The 19275-nt window shown below is 39.0% G+C and overlaps 1 protein-coding gene across 4 annotated transcripts in view; it reads right to left on the minus strand.

Annotated features, from left to right (window-relative positions):
• Positions 1–19275, minus strand: part of STXBP6 (syntaxin binding protein 6) — a 264626-nt gene that overhangs the window by 37856 nt on the left and 207495 nt on the right. The window lies entirely within an intron of this gene.

Consider the following 19275-nt stretch of genomic DNA (forward strand, 5'->3'; position numbering starts at 1 on the left):
AGAAGCTATAAGTTTGTCTTCCCACTGTACAAAACTATCTTTTATTTTTAGTAATTTTTTTAAGATTTTTCTATTTGTCCTAAATATATTGCTGCTTCATTATGCTTTTGTCTCAGTATAATTTTGTTTCATTTTCAAGTATGGCACTTGGTGATATTCTCAATCAGAGTCTTCAGTTCTCAAAAAGTTTTTAGCCATTATCTTTTGGAATATTGCTTTTCTACCATTCTCATACCCTCTTCTACAAAACTCCTATATAATAAATGGTAGAGCCTACCATTCTCTTTCATGTACAACTGCTCCTTTATAGTCTTCATGTCTCTGTACTGTATTGTGAGTAAATTTCTCATTATCTTCCAATTCATTAATTCTGTCTTTGACTATGACCAGCCTAGAGTTTATTCTATCAATTGAGTGTATTTCAAAGACTATATCTTTTAATTTCCAGAATTAATTCCCCCCCAACTATCTTGTCTTTCCATTTGTTTTTGTTTTATAACATTTTCTTTTTTAGAATACCTTCCTTTATCTTTGAGTATCATAAATATACTTATTTAGAGTCATTTTCAAATTGCTCTATTATTTTCATTTCACTTGGAATGAGTTCAACTCCAAACTGTTTTTTCAAATACTATAGAATTTTGTATGTACATTCTTTTTAAGTGGGAAATTTTTATAACTTCCCCCTTCTCCTCAACATGTACAATTTTCCTTATGTACAATTTTACTGTTTCCTGCTCTGGTCCCTGAGGCAACCAGGACTTAAAGTAATGGTCTGAGGCTCTTGTCCTGGGTGCCATTCTGGATGTCACAGAGCCAGACCTAAGCTAGTAGGCAGCTGGCTCCAGGTCTTGAGTGAAAGTCTATGTCTGTGTTTTTTTCTTGTCTCCCCAGGAATGCAGGTACTTATAAGTCACTGCCCTAAGGAGGAGCTTGTGTGCAGACTCCTTGCTTGGGTAGGGAAACCTTGGTTCCAAACAGTGAATGTGGCTTTGGCCTCCTGCTTTGCATGGGGTACTTTTAGTTACTGTCACAGAATAAAATGTAAACGACCTCTTTCCAGACCCACAGCCCAGCAGCCCAGCAGGCAAGCAGCTTCATTCCTACTTACTGCTTTGTGATTCTGTTATATTTCTAGTTTAATCTTTTTTTTTTCCTGAAAGTAGTTATATCTTTTTAATTTCCTCTAATTTGTATTTGGTGGTGCTAAAGGAGCCTCAAAATATAAATTTACAATGTCAACTTGTACCAGCATTCAACTTTCAAAACATTCATTTTTTATCAGTATAACAATTCAAAAATTCTACAATGTTACAATGTTCAGCAGTGTTAATATTTATTTTTCCCTTTGTTTTCACCAGCTGATTAAACTGATTATGTCTTCCTGACAGATTCCCCTATTTATCTAAGACAGGCTAATGGAAAGTAAATGGCCCTAAATGACACATTTCAATTTACTTTGTTTTAACAGGGGAAAAGCAGTAGCAATGCAGTGTTCCTGCCTATTATTATATACTAGAGGCCCGGTGCATGAAATTCATGTGGGGGGGTGGGGGTGGGGACGGGACTCCCTCAGCCTGGCCTGCACCTTCTCCAATCCTTGACTGCTGACTCCTAACCACGCACCTGTCTGCCTGCCTGATGTCCCCTAACCCCTCTGTCTGCCTGCCTGATCGCCCCTAACCACCTCTGCCTACCTGCCTGATCGCCCCTAACTGCCTCTGCCTGCAGGCCTGATGGCCATGACTGCTCCCGTGCCAGCCTGATCACCCCTAGCTGCCTCTGCCTTCCTGCTTGATGCTCCTGACTGCTCCCCTGCCTGCCTAATCACCCCTAACTGCTCTCCCCTGCAGGCCTGATCACCCCTAACTGCTCTTCGCTGCCAGCCTGATTGCCCCTAACCACTCTGCCTGCCTGCCTGATTGCCCCTAACTACCTCTGCCTTGGACCCCGCCATCATGGCTTTGTCCGGGAGGTCATCCAGAAGACGTCTGGTCTATTCGGTCTAATTAGCATATTACCTTTTTATTAGTATAGATATTAGAACTTAAAACTTCTGCAGTTTTGCTTGCCTTTACCTAATCTTAATCAGAGAGAAATTCAGCTATTTGTGTAGACATATACTCAACTTTTAAGGGATGAAGTTGAGATGTATAATAGGTCCAAAAGAGGAAAGTCATAACTTTGGAATGATTTTCTTAGTCATCATTGAAGAAAGCTTTAACACATTCTTCCAAGTCTTTTATTTCTCAAAAGAAGATTTATACATACTCTATTTTTGAAGGCTGCCTTGCTAGGACTCCATCTGAATTACCAATGCATGTGCTGGCCTATAAGTGTTTTTGATGCACAGGAGTAGAATATAAATGTACCACACTTTATATAACATATGCATTCATTAAAATTTATGTATATCTTAGATTTCAACAAATCAAATAGCTTTTTCCTTTTGAAGTATAATGTAATTTAAAAGATGTGTTACTAGAGGAAAAGAAAATATAATCTAAAACACTGTAAGAAAGGGCAGCATTAGAAGAGTAAACTTAACAGTGAAACACTTAACTGAAAAATAATTTACCAGTCATAAAGCAATGAATGTGGTAATTCAAATGTTTTACTAAAAAGACAACATTGTCCAATGTCAAAAGCTATGCTAATGGCAGATGAAATGAGAAATATAATATAAACTTGTTGGAGAACCACTTGGAACTTTTAGACAAAATCATATATCAGTGATAGCTGCTTTGAGGGATTTTTCTACTTTTCTCTTTATAAAGGGGAAGGTAAAAAGAATAGACTTTAGAGACAGGCCTAGGTTTGAATTTTGTCTTCCCTCTGTTATCAGTGTGACTTTGGACACGTTAAGTAACCCCTCTGTGACCTAGTTTTTTTTCACCTATAAAATGAGGATAAGAATAATTACTTTCTAGGGGTAACGTGAACTAAACAAAATTGCCTGGCATATAGGAGGAACTCAATAGGGTGACTATCAGTGTTATCACCACTAGCTGGCTTTTTTCCCCCAAGAAGATAAGAAAAATGCAAGTGCAAATACATATGACTGCACCTCTATTGTATTTGATGTAAGGGATAGTCTGAAAGCCATACTTTTCTGTATCTCCAAGCCCTCCTTTGTGTCTGATTGAAATTCAGATTCCATATTAATTTCCCTTAACAGGAGAAAAGGTAAGACAACAACAGAAAGGCAGGACTAAAAACAAACATTAATTGTAACATTAATATAATTATCAATTATAACAGCTACCACTATATTACCATGTACCATGCTAATACACCCTATGTACCATGCTAATACACCCTATGTACCATGCTAAATGTTTCATACAAATCCCATTCAGTCCTTACAACAACCCTATGGGTAAGCATTATTATTGCATTTAACAAAAGGAAGTCAAGTTTACAGTTTAAGTAACTTGTTCACAGACAGTAAGTGACAGACCAGAAATTCAAACCCAGATGGGTGCATTCAAAACTTCTTTCTGCCCTAACCAGTTTGGCTCAGTGGATAGAGCGTCAGCCTGCGGACTGAGGGGTCCCAGGTTCGATTCCGGCCAAGGGCATGTACCTTGGTTGCGGGCACATCCCCAGTGGGAGGTGTGCAGGAGGCAGCTGATCGATGTTTCTAACTCTCTATCCCTCTCCCTTCCTCTCTGTGAAAAATCAATAAAATATATTAAAAAAAAAAAAACTTCTTTCTTTTTAGTGTATATCATACCATACCAGGAAGACAAGGCTTAAAAACTATAGCTTAAACATAGATACAGAGAACAAACTAATGGCTGCCAGATGGAAGAGGGTTAGGGGCTGGGGGAAATAAGTGAAGGAAATAAGAAGTACAAATTGGCAGTTACAAAATAGTCATGGGATGTAAAGTACGGCATAAGGAATAAAGTCAATACTATTGTAATAACTATGTATGATGTCAAGTGGGTACTAGACTTTTTTGGCGGTACCAGACCATTATGCCGTATACTTGAAACTAATATAATATTGAATGCCAGCTGTAATTTAAAAATAAAAAAATTAAAAACAACTTATTTATTTTTAATTTCAGTTGAATTTATTAGCGTGACATTAGCTAATAAAATTATATAGATTTCAGGTGTACAATTCTATAACACATCATCTGTATATTGTATTGTGTGTTCACTATCCAAAGTCAAGTATCTTTCTGTCACCATGTATTCACCCTTCACCCTCTTCTACCTCCCTCCAGGCCTCTTTCCCTCTGGTAATCATCATACTGTTGTCTTTGTCTACAAGGTTTTTTATTTCTTTCTTTCTTTTCTTTTCTTAAATCCCTTCACTTTTTTTCACCCAGCCCTGCAACCTTCCTCCCATAACAAACATGTAACAAAACAAGAAAAAAAACAACAACAAAAAACAAAAAAACTTCTAAGAGGAGTTTTCCTTCCTGCTACCTCAGAAAATGATCATAATGCCCTACTTGTAAATAGTTTGGTGGGGAGACTGACACTTGTGGGAGCTGCAAAAGGAAGAAAGAAGGAAAGAGAGAGAGAGAGAGAGAGAGAGAGAGAAATACACTATAAGGAAGACAATACACATGCTTAGAAATATAGAAAATTGTTGAATTAACATGGTAACGGCACTTCAGGTGCTCATGTTGAATCATCTCTAAATGCATGTGAGTTAAAAAGATAAATTATACCATGAGTACGTGTTAAATCAACTTGACCATGACACTTTATATCAAAGCTGTAAAGGAAACTGTCAGTCTCTCAAGAGGAATACCATTAAGCTATTTACAAGTAGGGCATTATGATCATTTTCTGAGGTGGCAGGAAGGAAAATATCAAGGCAAATGACAATGAAATCAAATGTCCTACAATGTCCTCATCATCAAACGCTTTAAATGTTAAGTACTCTAAGACTTCCTAGAAACTTGTAAAGAACCTTTGTAATTATTAAGGGAAAACAAATCCCTGAAGTAAAGAGAAAGGGCCAAGGTACAAATATCCCAGGCGGTAAAGTAAGGAACTTCTAGATAAGGTTGCACATGGCAAGCCCTGGGTCTTCATAAAAAGTTTATGTTTCTAAATTTAAATGTCTTAAATTTAGAATAGATTCCTACAAGTAACATAGTCTACAGGAAGTATTTAAAAGTACAGTTTATAGGGGAGCAATGGGGCAATAAGGACACATGTAATACCTTAATCAATAGAGAAAAAAAAATAAAAGTACAGTTTATGAAAGGAAAAAAATTAAATGCTGGACAATATTGCATAGTAGTATACATTATAGATTTCAGAATTGCTTAGAAAAATGGTATGGTAGTCCGAATAATGGCTTCTCAAAGATTTCCATATTCTAATTCCTGGAACCTGTGAATATGTTACCTTATGTGGTTAAAGGGACTTTGCAGGTGTGATTAAGTTAAGGGTCTTCAGATGGGAAGATTATTCTGGATTATCTGGTAGACCCAATCCTATATAATAAAAGCCTAATATGCAAATTGTCCCCTCTGGAGTTCGACTGCTTGCTATGATGTGCGCTGACCACCAGGGGCAATGCGGAACATAGTGGGCTTCAGCAACATGGTGCTGGCAGCGGGTGGCAGTGGAGGTGCTGCCAGCCCCGATGGGCTCTGATGAGAGCAGAACCACGGCTGGATGGTGGAGCAGGTGAGCAGGCGGCACCAGGCCATGGCGGGGTACCAGATGGGGCTTCAGGGCTGTGAGCCTGGGGATGCGAGCTGGGGTCTGATCCTCGCAGGCCACCCTGAGGGACTCCACCTGTGCACAAATTCGTGCACCAGGCCTCTAGTATAAATTTAGGTCCTTATAAGGAATATAAGAGCCAGAGAAAGAGATTTGAAGAAGCTATACTGCAGAATTTGAAGATGGAGGGAAAAAACCACAAATCATGGAATATAAGCAGCCCCTAAAAGGTGGAAAAGTTAAGGAAACAAATTCTTCCCTAGAGCCTCCAGAAGGGACAGGCCCTATGATCCATCTAAACTTCTGACCTCCATACCTATAAGATAACAATTTTGTGTTGTTTTAGCCACTAAATTTGTGGTAATTTGCTACAGCATCAATAGGAAACTAACACAAGTGGCCAAGATGGTAAACTCAACTGTGGCTTGGAAATTAAAATACACATTAACTTTAAGATGTACATTTAAATTATGCAAGGCAAAAAAGGGTTATAATATATGCTATCTTATTCAAGTTTAAAGGTCAAAAGTGTAAAGAAAATACACAAGCATAAAAAAGGGTGGGGCAAAAATGAGATTTACAGTTGTGATTACTTGAGTTTATGCTTTTATTATTATTTATTAACTACTATATTATTTTCCATGGAAACAACTTAAACTTACTTTTGCCCAACCCCGAATTTTGCCCAACACCATAAAAATTGTCCTACAATTGTAAAAGTGTTTCTCCCCCCTTTATATAGTGTCTAAAAACCCCCCAATATGCCTGGAAACCAACCATCAGGATGTGTGAATCTACTCTGACCTTGTGAAAAACATTTTTTCTCATAAGTCTCAACCTCTTATAATGGGCACTGGGAAAATATCAATAAAAATCAACCAACTGTGAAAATAAGGTCCGCAGGATAGAGAGAAACACTGATGGAGGAAATGATATATAATAGTATAAACAGTCACAAGGAGATTCACTCTTGTGCAATATTTATATGTGAATCATGGAATGCCCCTGACTTTTGCCCACCGTATTCTGTGCTGTTTAAATTCTCCTTGCTATAAGGGGCATAAGGCCAATCCTGACCAGAATGTTCTCAATCAGACTCAATGAGGGAGATATTAATTCCACTTGAGTTCTTTCCTACTGGGCATACTATTAAGAGTAATTACGACAATTACATTTAGATTTTCTCAAAGTGTAAATAATCAGTTTCTGCTTAGACATCTAAACTCACAAACAGTCCTTTCGGCATTGACTGTTAACTTAAATGAAAGAAAAACAAATATTTGCTTTTCCACGAATTGTATCCAGAGTTTAAAAAATGTATGTGTGCATGCGAGCACACACACACACACACACACACACACACACACACACTTGCCACCTCACAATTTAACCACTCAAAAGTTGGACATACTGAATAAGTCCTTAAGCCAATGAAGACTTGTCCTTATTTTTTTTTTTTTTTACTAAAACATGTATTTTATCCAAATATAATGATATCCTTATTTTTTTACTTTCCTGACACTCATGTATTGTAATTGAAATGTTTATGGTTCATGTGCTCTCCAATTAGAAAATATTGAAACAGATATTCTTTCCTTTTCACAGATGTAAACCATTGAATGGTTCATGGAACCTAAAACCTTTGGATGCTGTGCTCATATAGAACTAGAAGAAAATCCAAACCAAACCAATTGATCAACCAATAGGTAAGCCAGGGTTACTTTTTATGCTAATTTACTTGGCAATGAGAGAGGGCTACGGATGGGCACCGCAATGGATCAAGGTGAGCCAGAGCTTGTAGAGAAGCCACAGGGCTTGTAAGGAGATCCTTGATAGACCAGTCACTTCCATTATGAAAAAAACCCATGAGGCTGGTCAGGAAGGAGGCCAGATTTTAAACAGTTTCCTATCAGACTTTGTTCTTCTTCTTCTAGTTCTTGGGACCCTATAGGTTTTTACTCTTCTTCCATAAATGGAAGCCTTTGTTCTCCTTGGTATCCCCAAAGTCCTTGCCCTTCTTAGCAGTTTGCTTCTTATTTTTCTCTGTATCTTTGAATGGCTAATAATCTAATGTTATGCCTTTGAGAGTTCCATCTCAAATTATCTTAAAGTTCTAACAAGGCTTTGCTATCATAAAATTTATGTGCCTACACAATAAACTTATTTTGTTTTCCTTTTGTTATGGTGGCGAGAAACTGGGAGGGTAGATGCCTCTGATGGTTGCCAGATAAAAATACAGGACACAGTGAAATTTGCATTTCAGATAAACAATGGATACTTTTTTAGTATAAGTATGTCCCATGAAATATTTGGGATATGTACTCATTTTGGAAAAGTATTCATTGTTTACCTGAAATACAAGTTTTACTGACTGGATGCCTAATGAACCCAATCCTGGGTAGGCATATTGCAAGAAGGGTGAAGAACATTTGGTCTTATAAAGCAGTGTCCAAATTTCAAATAACTACTAATGCTAAATCTAGTGATTTAACCTTATTTTATTTTTTAATTCTCACCTGAGGATATGTTTTATTGATTTTTTTTAAGAGAGAGGAAGGGAGAGAGAAAGAGAAACATTGATGTGACAGAGAAATGTGGATCAGTTGCCTCCAGTACCCTTCCGGGACCAAACCTTCAACACAAGTATGTGCCCTGTCCATGAATCAAACTCACAACCTTTCAGTGTAGGGGGTGAATCAAACTCACAACGAACTAAGTGACCCAGCCAGGGCTAATCTTATTTTAATAATCAGAAATTTTTAGAAGCTCATTATATATTGGGGGGGGGGAAGAAACCATTTTAATTACCTCTCCACTGAAATATTTTAGAAATCTCATATTTCTGTGTAGTTTCTCAAATACCACTATTCCGGGTAAGGAATAGGACTGTGGCCTTTGATTTTGAAAATTATATTCTGATCTGCTGTCCAAAAGGTATGTGTTCTGAGTGGTTTCCCCAGAAGTAGGGGTGATGGTGACAAAAAGCTAAATGACCATTTTTAGAACCAGTTACTGTTCTTGAGAATTTAAGCTTCTCTTAACTACAATTCCATGTAATATTTAGTTCTTGATGCTATCTGCTATAGCAGAGCAGTAGCCTTTAGATGCCAGCTGATCATTTTTATTGTTTTTCTTGTTCTGTGTGAACCAAGAACAATAAGGACTATGTAGTAAGTTTGTTTGTTTTTTAATTAAGGTAAATGCTTTCAATGTAAGGAATAGTCCTATATTCTCAGAGATTATATCCTTTTTATCTTTAGTGTAAAACTTTTTTTCTGAAATTATGTTTAACATTGGTTATGAAAATATTTTTGATGTTCTTACATAGAAAATTGGTTGACAAATTTATTGTCTCCCAAATTTTTTAAAAAGTTGTACTTGTTTGTAAATCTAAAAGTATGGTCATCATGCAGCATGTCTCTTATGTCTATTTCAGAAATACCACTTCCTGTCTAACAGCATTAAACAATTCTACCTTTGATCCCTGTATCTCCATTTTGGTAGTGGAAAGAAAACTGGACTCGAAAAATATTCTTGACTGAAGATGTTTTGGTGAAAAAAAATTCTATTATAAAGTTCATAAAACATGTTTTAGGTTTTTTTCCTTCCTATGGGAAGATCTGAATTATGTGCCCTGATCTCCGGCACAGTGTTACTGGATATAATTTACACATCATTGTTTTGGTAAGTCAGCAGTAACATATGCACTCAATAAATGTCAAACATGAAATACAACACATTCAGCATTCTATAAACCATGGCAAACAACTCAGCATTCCACACATTGGAAGTGTCTATAATGTAGCTCAGTTCATTCCCACTTGGAACAAAGAAATTACTATCTTTTTTCCCCCCAATTTTTATGGCCAACATGGATTAGGAAAGCTCAAGGATATTTTGTTGCTTCTTTCATAAGAAAGGGCTTTTGATAAACATCCTGGAAGGCATCAATAATATGAATGCACATATTGCAATTTTCAAGTTTTATAAAATGGAATATTCAGACATTTACTGGCACTTTACAAAAATACTGTCTGATTAAATATTTTAAAATTCACTTTAATCCCCTACCATTTCTTCAAGGTATACATTACTATCCACACACAGAAAAGCATAGAGGCTGAATGTAAGTTTAGCAGCTCAGAGAATGTTACGATGCCATCAAAGGCAGGGGCAAGTGGATCCAGTCTGTGCTCTTTCTACTCCATCAAGTTGTGCAGTTACATCTGCTAGTTGATTTTGAAAATAGGAATGGCTCTCATCTATTGCAGATTATTTAACCATGGAATAGACACAATATGTTCATGATCCCTGGTAAGCCAATAAATGATACCTTAGAACAGGGGTGGGGAATGTCTGGCCTGTGGGCTATATAAGGTCGACAAAATCATTTGGTCTGGCCCTGCCAAGGCATGAGGGGTGAGTAAATTAAATGTTTGACCAAGCAGAGCAGGCTAATTTTTAAGTTGATAATTTTGTATGGACTGTGAATGATGTTATAATATCCAAATGGTTCCCCACCCCTGCCTTAGAAGGACCCTTATGTAGCCTTGGTTTGGTTCAAGGTTTTGGTGGAGATGATTCAAAAGCATTAAATGTACACAGTCACTCCTGGCTCAGGATGACTAACCATAACATACCAGCTGTTTCACAGCATGCATTTCAGTGTAGTTTATAGCCGATGAGCAATGAAAAAGAGAAAAATCACATCTGTGACCCAATTTTTCTTTAGTTACTAGTCATTTATATCATTCATGCATTGAATTGGATAGAACCTAAGGAAGTAGCCCTTGGTTACTTTAATTTTCTCACTTAAAATAAAAGCATCTGCTTTTTATTCACCTCATGGGAACAGGATGAGGTTCAATGACTGACTCAAAAAATATTGGAAAGCATATAAATTACTCAACACATTGACTGGTAATGTTGTCCTAAATTTAAATGTAAATTCAGATCCAGAAACATCTTGTAGCTTCTGCTAGTGCTCAGGTGGTGTCAGATGGTTATGTCAGGAGATTATGTAGCACTGTAAACATCAAACTTGTTTGATGCAGTGTTACTGGGACCCCGATACCTAAAATAAAAAATTCCCTAAAATGGGATTTCCAATTACATAATTTAAGTATTTGTACTGTTAAAGTTTATTGATGTATTTTTTGGTTTCTTTTCTTAATTTCTTACTCTCTCTAAAAGGTTTCTATAAGACAAGTCTTTAATGAAATATCATGCTGTCTAGGAAAAGATGGTGTTGGCTACAATGAAGAGGATGAAGTAATAGAAGAATGGATAAGTCTGTATATATACATGATTAATATAATTAAGTTATTTAAAGAGAAATTTCAAACATAATTTTTAATTTGATCCTTAAAAATACAGCGGTGGGAAAAAGTAGGTTTAGAGTTGTATGTGAAACTCAGAGTTTATTCTTGTATTATTATTTACTAGAGGCCTGGTGCACACAAATTTGTGCACAGAGGGGAGGGTTCCCTCAGCCCAGCCTGCACCCTCTCCAATTGGGGACCTTTTGGGGGATGTCTGACTGTCCGACTGGCAGTTGGACATCCCTCTCACAATCTGGGACCGCTGGCTCCTAACTGCTTACCTACCTGCCTGCCTGATCACCCCTAACTGCCTCTGCCTGCCTGCCTGATCGCCCCTAACTGCCCTCCCCTGCCGGCCTGGTTGCCCCCAACTGCCCTCCCCTGCCGGCCTGATCTCACCCCCAACTATCCTCCCCTGTAGGCCTGATCTCGCCTCGAACTTCCCTCCTCTGCTGGCCAATTTGGTTCTGACTGGATGGTTTCTATGCCAGTCAACATCAAAAGCTCCACCTCCTAGGCAGCCATTGGTTCTTCACAGCACCCACATTTGGTTCTGACTGGTCAGTTCCTATGCCAATCAGCATCTCTGGGCCTATCAACGGTGCCTGATCAGAAAGGTGGGGCTGATCAGTAGCCCAGGTGGAGGCCTGGAGAGAAATGGAGGCACAGCTGCTGGCTAGACTGGGAGAGAAAGAGAGAGGCAAGTGCTGATCAAAAGCTGCCACAGAGGCAACAGATCAGTCCCTGCTTCTCTCTTCAGGCCTCTCTCTGGCCCTGATTCACAGCCCCCTCAGCAGTCAGTGCTGGGGCACTGCACCTGCAGCAGAAGCAGTCTGACTGCAGGACTGACTTCCGGTTGGTCGAGCCTCAGTAGTTACTGGTCGTTACAACCCAGGGTTTTTATATATTAGGATTGTATTCATTTTTATTATCATACTATATGATAAAAGGCTAATATGCAAATTGACCGAACAGCAGAATGACCAGTTGCTATGATGCGCACTGACCACCAGGGGGCAGATGCACAACACAGGAGCTACCCCCTGGTGGTCAGTCCGCTCCCACATGTGGAGCACCACTCAGCTAGAAGCCAGGCTCATGGCTGGCAAGTGCAGCAGTGGGAGCCTCTCCCACCTCTGCGGCAGCAGTAAGGATGTCTGACTGACGGCTTAGGCTTGCTCCCCGAGGGCTCCCAGACTGTGAGAGGGCCCAGGCTGGGCTGAGGGACCAACCCCCCCCCGAGTGCACGAATTTCATGTACCTGAGGGACCCCTTCCCCCCGAGTATACAAATTTCATGCACCAGGCCTCTAGTTAACCTATATTTGCTTACCTCTACATATTGTTAAATTTGTATTCTCCTCTCTTCTGCTTAGTTGAATCAACATAAGGAAAAGACCTGTGCTTATTGAGGGAACCTGGAAGTCAGGGATGGGAATGAGGACAGGCCTGACTGATACCAGCTCTATCCCTTATTAGCTGTGGAATCTCAGGCAAGATCTTCATGAATCATTTTCCTGGTTTGTACTGTGGTGAAACTGAAGTCAGTTATTTTGTTATTTCTTCAGGGATAACAAAATCGTCACTGGAGGAACTATGACATGGGCGCCACTTGATATGAAAATGAAAAACTACCATAGGGAACACTGCATGGCTCTCTCACTTCAGTGAATTGGCCAGGCAGCCTGGCCTCCTCTTCTGCATTGACATCAAGAAGCAGCACTATGGTAGTTTTAAAATAATTGAACTCTTATGTGAATTATAATCTCTAATATGTGTGTGTGTACACATCTACAAGTAGAGGCAAAATTAGACATGATTTTTTTCTTAAGAAATAAGCAACTCATTGTAATGTGCCCTGGGTGCAGCATGTGTAGGAGGGTGAGGTTCACATTCCACAAAGCCATTATTCACTGACAGAAAACATTAAAACAAAGGAAAAAATAGAAAAATGATAGCAAATGTTACAGATTCCCTTACAGTACAGTCATGCACCACTTAACAATGGAGATGTGTTCTAAGAAATGCAATGTTAGGTGATTTCATCATTGTTCGAAGATCATAAAGTGCACTCACACAAGTCTAGATGCTACTGCCCACTACACACCTAAGGCTATATGGGATAGCCTATTGCTCCTAGGCCACAAACCTGTACAGAAGGTTACTGTACTGAGTAGTATAGGCAATTGTAACACAAAGGTAAGTATTTGTGTATATAAACATACCTAAACATAGAAAAGGTATAGTAAAAATATTGTGTAGAAGGTAAAAAAAAAGCACACCTATCTAAGGCACTGACCATGAATGGAGCTTGCAGGACTAGAAGTTGTTCTCCGTGAATCAGTGAGTGAGTGGTGAGTGAATGTGAAAGCCTAGACAGTGGTCGGCAAACTGCAGCTCGTGAGCCACATACGGATCTTTGGCCCCTTGAATGTGGCTCTTCCACAAAATACCACGTGCGGGCGCGCACGTACAGTGTGATTGAAACTTCGTGGCCCATGCGCAGAAGTTGGTATTTTGTGGAAGAGCCACACTCAAGGGGCCAAAGAGCCGCATGTGGCTCGCGAGCTGCAGTTTGCCTACCACTGGCCTAGGACATTACTGTACAGTACTGTAGACTTTATAAACACTGTACACTTAGGCTACACTAAATTTACAAAACAAACAAGAGTAAATCAAGCACAGGAGAAAATGATACAATCAGGAGGCAAGGTAAACACAAGATGTATGAGGCTGCTGCTGGCTTAATACAGTATACCGTCTTTCAGCAAACTTTTTTATAAGTGGGAAGAGTACTCTCTATTAAAAAGTTTAGTATAGTAAATACATAAACCAGTAACATAATTGTTTATTATTATTATCAAATATTATGTAGTGCAACGTAATATTATGTGCTCTTCTTTTATACGACTATCAGTACTGTAGGTTTCTTTACACTAGCACCCCACAAAGTTGTGAATAATGTGTTGTTGTATTATAACATTAGGATGGCTATGACATCACTAGGCAATATGAAGTTTTTGGCTCCATTATAACCTAAAGGAACCACCATTGCATATGCAGTCTGTTGTTAACCGAAATGTTGTTATAAGAACTCTGTTATGAACACATGTGCTCTTTTTATAATTTATTTGTTATTTCACCTGACATATGCCCATGGGGTGCACTCACAGGTGAAATATTTGCACATCTCACCCAAGGATGACCTTACAATGTTTGGAAGAAAAGTACAATACAAAGTCACACATTGAATCCTGAGATTCTGTTCTATCCCAGGGGAATCCAGATTAAAACCATTTGGTTTTCCTTTAGCACATCAATCAGAGGGCCAGACTGCTCTGAAGGAAACATCCGAGACATGTGTCCCTGGAATTCTAATAGGCCTCAGAAGTCTGGGTCTTATTCCACCATCTGAAGGGCTGTGCACAAGTGGGCAATGCTTAAGAAATACCCTTGATGATGATAAAATCATATGACACTTCAAAATCGCCTGTTTTATGGAAAAATAACCTGCCACATTTCAAATTCTGAAGATAGCAAACATTAAATAAAACTGTGTGTATTAACTGTTGCAATAAGAGAGAGCTCATTTCATCCTGCCCTTGTCTATCTGGCAACTGCTAACCATCCTTTAAAACGCAGCTCGTGATCATCTTGGCATTATTGTATTGTATATCTGCTTACTGATGTTCCCCAGAAAGGTAAGTAAAGTTGACCAAGGTGGCTACTTTGTTGTTGGATATTCAAAGCATGTGGTGCTGAGTAAATGCTTATAAAATCAGAAGGAAATGTGCACAACTGGGCCTCAAATGATATAGGTGGGGCTCACTGAAGGAGGACTCATATTAAAACAGGTGAAAGAGTAAGAGGTAATTGAATGAATTAGCCAAGGTTGTTTGGGCATAGAATTCAAGGAAAATACCAGGACATGCTTTAGTATTTAGTACCCCCTGCCACTTACAGAACCTCGCCTTGAAGAATAAATCATTTCTTTCTTGCAAATGATTTACATCACTTATTGAAAAAACAAACAAACAGGTTTACTAAGAATCTACTTTGTGGTTCTAACACAGAAGTTACAAATACCACTAAGGATTTCCATAGTTCACAGTATTAGGTAAAAAACAAACAAACAAACAAACAAACAAAAAACAAAACGAAAAGTAATCACTACAAAAGTTTAGTGTAAATAACATAGCAATGGGGAGCCATGTAGGATTTTCTCACATTTTACTAAAAAAATATGAAGAAACAAAACAATAAAATCCCCCTTGGGACCTTGACTTAAGGTGATATGCCCATTATCTAAACTGGTGCTACTATTTGAGGTAGAGCATGTACTCTGAAATGAATTAGTTGAATGCAAGTCTCTCTTCTGGAGTCTAAAGTTCTATACATGTGATTAACTCCGAGGCATCTTTGAAGTGCAAATGTGTTATCACACAAATAACACTATGAAATCATCTCTATTTACAATAAGCAGAGAGAACAAAGCTACCATCTCAGAAGAGGTAAGTAAGACCTACATGAATCTAAGACTTCACTTTTAGGGCCCCTGTCATTCATGAAGCCATGTCACAGTTCAGCAGTCAGACTGGTCCATGCCTCTGCCTTCGATCTCTGTAGGATGCTTGGTAAGTTAGGGACCCAGCAACTAAATGAATAGATTTGAATTTGTTGAAGGTGACTGACCTTTAATGAACTAAAAAGCAGGTAGAATGAAGGCTAGGAATGGCCACAGCTTGAGGACTCTGTCCTAACTTACTGGTCCTCCAAGCATCCAGACAAGAGGAGATGCTGACAGAGGCATGAGAAGAAACCACTGCTTCCTCCTTATACTCGCTTAGAGCACCCTGCCCTCTTCTAGTGTCTGAGGGCCTTCACTCAGCCTCCTGGACTTTAAAAGTGTCTCCTAGATCCTGTAACCAGCATCAGAAGATCAAAGCTTCCCAGTCTGTCCTCTGGAGATAAGAAAATATGTTTGAAGATAAAACTTCAAACATTCCATACAATCCATTCCTGTATAACTGATTCTCCTCAAGGGAAAAAGAAAAACCTGTCATGTGGCATATACACAATCAATACATACAAGAAAAGAACTGTGTGGGATTTTAGATACTTAAATGATAATCCTATTTGAACTAATATTTAAAAAAGTGTGATTCAGTGGGAGTCAGGCAGACTTTCTCTCAGTCCACTAATCTCGGTAAAGTCATTCAAACTCACGGGGCCTCAGTTTTCCCAATGACAGGCTTGGACCAGAGGCAGTATCTGAGAGGTATTTTCAGCCTGGGTTCTATCATCTTCCCCATTCACTAAAATAGCCTCACTTTCACCTCTTTAACATAATGAAGATCTGATAAACAAAAACAAACCAGTAAAAAAAATAGAGATGATTTTAAAGGCCCCTGGTGACTCATTCATTCCTGGGGGAGCAGGGGAAAGAATTATTTAAGAATTATCTTAATTATATATCTGTAATAAAACTAGAAAAAAAGTTAAAACTACCTATAGTCTCTGTCATTCTATTCTTCCTTCCCTTTTTTAATACTTACAAATGTGAAATGTTTTCCAAAAGTCTTGTATAACCCCAGGGGGCACTTTTCATACCAAAGACAATGCCAGTGATATTCTCTGGAGCGTAGCACTCAGTGGCCCTGAGGAAGGTGCTTTTAGAGAGAAGTGACCCTGTGTTTGAATATCTCTGCCACATACTAGCTATGTGACCCTCAGAAAGCTATTTCATAATCTCTCTGAGCCTACTTCCTTCTCTGTAAAATGAAGATAACAAATTATATTTCCAAAGGCTGCTAGGATAAAACATAAAGAACCTGGTGTAGGGCAGCAAACCAATACCATATCAGTTCTCTAAAATCACAAAACCTATCGCCTTTCACAGTGCAGAAAACAATTGTGTCTAGGACTTGTGGCCCATACTTGAGAAGAGATGAAAAGATACTGTGAAATTAAGAAGAGATCTCATCTAAAGATGAGGAAACGAAGATCTGAAGATGGGGTAGGTACCCCAGAGTCAAAGGAGTCAGAAAGTAGTGACCTGAGAACCACATAATTTTTAAGTTTTGGATTTGTGATAACTGGGAGAACAAAAGACTGATCAGCATGCTAATTAATTAGGGCATGTTGGTACAACTGTTATCAAGGATAAGCAACTACGAGAAAGACTATATTCATGAAGGACATGTGCTGACAACAAATTGCAATGTGCTTAATTCAAACTTTTTTGCCTTCCATAGGAATCCAGGGCCAGTCAACATTTAACTGCATTAAAGCTTTTGATACTTAAATTAAAAAGTGATTAAACTTCACAATAAAGCTACACCTTAGGAATTATAGATTCTGAAAACAAGACTGAAAGGGATTTTAGATACTGTCTACCCGACATACTACACTTGGGAAAAGTGAGGTCCAAGGAAGATGAGAGATGCATCTTTGGTCACAAAAGGCACCGCCAATTCTGGTCTCATTAACTTATATCTACTACAGGAAGTCAATCTGTAGATTTATCTGATACCCATAGCAACGACTCAACATTGCGTATATGGGTTCCTGTCTCAACTCCGCATAATTTAGGGTTCGTAGGGCACTGGAAGACATCTGAAGGACTGGGCCAATGGCTTATAGAAGCAGCTAGTGGGATTGTGTGGGGAGGTTCAAGGATAATCAAGAGGGCAAATGAAGAGCTGCCAATCTGGGATTTGGGATTAGGGCTTATTAAGGGATCAAATATAGAACTATTCTCCAGATCCAGGACGTAGCACAGTGACTGGCACATAGCAGGTACTTAGTACTTATTTGTTGTATAATTGGATGATGAACCAAGAGTGAATAAAAGAATGAAAGGACCTGTTCTGAGAGAAAAAAATGAGAGCTTCAGAGGCAGCAGAGAAGAGGGACTGCCTACTGCCATTCCTTAGGGGAGGAGTGGGGAAAGAGTCATCTGAACTCTTCTCAACCTGAGCCGAGAGAGGTGGCTTGTTTCCTTTGCAAGGGCAGTGGAGTGAGTCTGTGGCCCTCTTGTTTCCAGCTCAGGTTTCCATCCTGAGGAAATGTAGTCATTCCATGGCACTGCTCTGGCCCCTCTGAGCTCAGGATAGAACAGGGAGAAGTGGAATGTTCGAACAACAGAAATTTCAAATTCATAATGTCACAGTAGTTCTAGAGGAGACCCAGTGCTTAAGGGCTAGCCAAGCAAGTTACTGACCATACAGGCACCGGTGGGGAAAATGTTCCATAGCAGGTACTTTCCATTGTCATGCAGCCTTCCGTGGTCCTAGGCCTGGTGGACTTTGACCTTTTGCCAAGTCTGTTAAGGCTGGACTTTGAAAGCAGGATTCATTTGATGAACATTGATGACACAGACATGATCGAAAGTTGTGTCTCATTATAGTTTCTAAATAGTAAGGGGTTAGTTTTATATTCCCTTTCCTTTTAACATCTATGTCTAAATTTTTCACTTTTGTACCATAGGATGTGGCCACTTTGAAGTTAGAGGCACCACTCATCACCTCTTTTCTTTTTCTAGGACTAAACAGAGAAATTATAAGATGACTGTACATGAATGCCTAAAAACGTCCTTTCAGGGCTGATGATAAAAGCAACTTCCTGTTTAAGAGAAATAAGAATAATTCAGTGAATACTTATGTGTTGCACAGTGTCTTCTCCATACAACACCTAGCAGACTAATGACAAAATGATGAGTACAGCAGTTGCTGGGAGAGAACAATGTTGTTCTGCCCATGTTCACATGAAGAGATATCTATCCCAAAGAAAACATGCGCTGTCTCTGATGGGACTTTCATTTGACACTTGATAAAGCTGGCACATTTAAAAAAATTCCTTCAAACCAAGAGCTCAGGTAAGTAAAAAGGCCCATGATATATATACTCTTCTTCAACTCACAGAGTGATTGGCAAGGCCTGTATATTTTTAGCACAGTTTCAATTCCACAAAAAGAAATACCTCCTAAAAGAAATGTGTTAAGCACACTCCTAAATGTTTCTCATTAAGTGTCCAATGCTGGTACTTGCTCCTTAAGGCTGGCTTATAGCACTCATCCTAACCCAGCTCTGTATACCATTGAAGAAATAAAAGTGAGACTAATCGCTACTTGAAAGGCACTACATCTGTAAGAATTTTTATATTAATACTAGAGACCTGATGCACAAAATTCGTGCATGGGTAGGGTCCCTAGGCCTGGCTGGCGATCAGGGCCGATCTGGGGGTCGCTGGCATCTG

The sequence above is a fragment of the Myotis yumanensis genome, unplaced genomic scaffold (genome assembly GCF_028538775.1).
Source record: "Myotis yumanensis isolate MYYU_CA2020_CCGP unplaced genomic scaffold, mMyoYum1.0.hap1 SCAF_1, whole genome shotgun sequence".
In the NCBI taxonomy this organism is placed as follows: Eukaryota; Metazoa; Chordata; class Mammalia; order Chiroptera; family Vespertilionidae; genus Myotis; species Myotis yumanensis.